The following is a 3,127-nucleotide window of genomic DNA, read 5'->3' on the forward strand; positions in this document are numbered from 1 at the left end:
TCCCCCATGAATATTGACGATTTCTAAGTAAACAAGAGCTCGTAGAACACGAAATGCCCCCCTTGATGCATTCAGTAACTGCACAAGGAACAGAAATTATTTGGTCACTGTACACAAAAGTTTTACTGTTCTGAGTCAATGTGACCTTGACCTTTGACCTATTGACCTCAAAATCAATAGGGGTCATCTGCTGGTCATGATTAACCTACCTATCAACTTTCACGACCCTAGGCCCAAGCATTCTCAAGTTATCATCTGGAAACAGTTTAACTGTTCTGGGTCACTGTGACCTTGACCTCTGGTCTAAAATTCAATAGGTGTCATCTGCTGGTCATGACCAACCTCCCTATCAATTTTCATGATCCTAGGCCCAAGAGTTCTCGAGTTATCGTCTGGAAACCATTTAACTGTTCCGGGTCACTGTGACTTTGACCTTTGACCTACTGCCCTCAAAATCAATAGGGGTCATCTGCTGATCATGATCAACTTCCCTATTAAGTTTTGTGATCCTAGGCCCAAGTGTTCTTAAGTTATCGTCCAGAAACGGTTTAACTGTTTCAGGGCACTGTGACCTTGACCCTACTGATCTTAAAATCAACAGGGGTCATCTGCTGGCATGATAAACCTCCCTATCAACTTTCATGATCATAGGTCCAAGTGTTCTTGAGTTATCATCCGGAAATCATTTAACTGTTCTGGGTCACTGTGACCTTGACCTTTAACCTACTGATCTCAAAATCAATAGGGGTCATCTGCTGGTCATGATTAACCTCCCTATCAACTTTCATGATCCTAGGCCCAAGCTTTCTAGAGTTATCATCCGGAAACCGTTTAATTGTTCCGGGTCACTGTGACCTTGACCTTTGACCTACTGATCTCAAGACCGATAGGGGTCATCTGCTGGTTATGACCAACTTCCCTATCAACTTTCATGATCCTAGGCCCAAGCAATCTTGAGTTATCATCCGGAAACGGATTGGTCTACATACCGACCAACAGACTTGACATCTGCAAAACAATATACCCCTCCTTCTTCGAAGGGGGGCATAACTAAATAATAAAAAATTACCAGCTGAAAATCCCTGGTGCTGATCTATTTTGTAAATAAATCTATCACAAAATATATTATCAAGTTTGTTTTGATTCAGCAGATCACCGACATCAAAGTTCACATAAAAACAACATGGATGCAAAACAATTGTTCAATTTAGTTCAAAAACATTAAAAAAATATAGCAATACATTTTGATACAATTTTCAGTGTCTGTAACCAGCAGTTCAATTAAAGCATATTAGCAAATACTGCAACAGTTATAAACAAGATCGCTAAAAAGCAGTCTCTTCTAATGATTTGTAATGCCATAATTATAACTCCAATAAAACATTATCTAAAACAAGAGCTGTCTGATGACAGCGCGCTCGACTATTCGAAGAATTGATTGAAGAATGGGGTCAAAATATTTCCACGGATATTCAGACAAAAGAAATAGATAGATTAGACAAACAATGTTCCTGTATTACTTTGATTTCGATAAGTCTTGCACTAAATGGCAATGTATGAGCCAATTTCAAAGTCCAAAAAGGGCCATAATTCAGCCAAAATAGTTATGTACTCTTGCCTACAGATGGAAATCATAATGATAAACAAGTGTTCAAAGTTTAAAAGCCATGTCAAATAGTTTTGACAAAACATGGACTTGTATGAAAACAGAACCAATTTCAAAGTCCAAAAAGGGCCATAATTCAGCCAAAATAGATGACAGAGTTATGTTCTCTTTCCTACAGATAGAGACTATTATACTAAACAAGTGATAAAAGTTTAAAAGCCATATGTCAAACACTTTACAAAAAATATGAACTGGTACAAAAAACTTAACCAAGATTTCTAAGTCAAAAAGGGCCATAATTCAGCCAAAATCTTTGACGGAGTTATGAACTCTTGCCTATAACTGGACATGGTGATGGTAAACAGGTGTTGAAAGTTTCAAAGCTTTATCTCAAAAGACTTTGTCAAAATATGAACTGGTACGAAATATTAACCCAGATTTCTAAGTCAAAAAGGGCCATAATTCAGCCAAAATCCTCGATGGAGTTATGTGCTCTTGCCTATAACTGGACATGGTGATGGTAAACAAGTGTTGAAAGTTTCAAAGCTTTATCTCAAATGACTGTGTCTTATATGAACTGGTACGAAAAACTTAACCAAGATTTCTAAGTCGAAAGGGGCATATATTCAGCCAAAATCCCTGTGGAGTTACGTACTCTTGCCTATAACTGGCCATGGTGATGGTAACAAGTGTTGAAAGTTTCAAAGCTTTATCTCAAAACGACTGTGTCTAAAATATATGTCAAAAACTTAACCAAGATTTCTAAGTCGAAGTGCATAATTTCAGCCAAATCCTGATGGAGTTATGTAACTTTGCATATACTGGCCATGGTGATGATAAACAAGTGTTGAAAGTTTTCAAAGCTTTAATCTTAAAGACTTTTGTCAAAATATGGAACTGGTACGAAAAACTTACAATGATTCTAAGTCAAAAGGGGCCATAATTGCCAAAATCCTTGAGTGGAGTTATTGCCTTGCCTATAACTGGCCATGATGATGGTAATACAAGTGTTGAAAGTTTCAAAGCTTTATCCAAAAGACTTTGTCAAAATGTGACTGGTTACGAAAAAACTTAACCAAGGTGTGACGCTGACGCGACGCGTGAGTGAGTAGGTAGCTTATTAATTCTTTGATTAGTCGAGCTAAAAATCACATTTTAGAAGAAAACAATGTTATTAATTGTCAATAGTTTTATTTTATATTTTGTTAAATGACAGAGAAACAAAATCCTTCAAAAAATTGGTCATGCTTATTTCTTACAGTGTATAAGTACTTAGTAGGGTAATTTCCCACAAGCTTTATGTAGTAGTTTCAGGACTATTCAGCGTATCTGATTGTGGTAAAGACTCTGCAAACATCTGTGTGTTTTAAGTACATAATGCCAAAGACTTGTCAAATCAGTGGTACTGGTACGAAAAACTTAACCAAGGTGTGACGCTGACGCCGACGCTGTGGTGAGTAGGATAGCTCTACTTATTCTTTGAATAGTCGAGCTAAAAATCACAATTTTAGAAGAAAACAA

Source organism: Mercenaria mercenaria, chromosome 10 (genome assembly GCF_021730395.1).
Source record: "Mercenaria mercenaria strain notata chromosome 10, MADL_Memer_1, whole genome shotgun sequence".
NCBI lineage: Eukaryota > Metazoa > Mollusca > Bivalvia > Venerida > Veneridae > Mercenaria > Mercenaria mercenaria.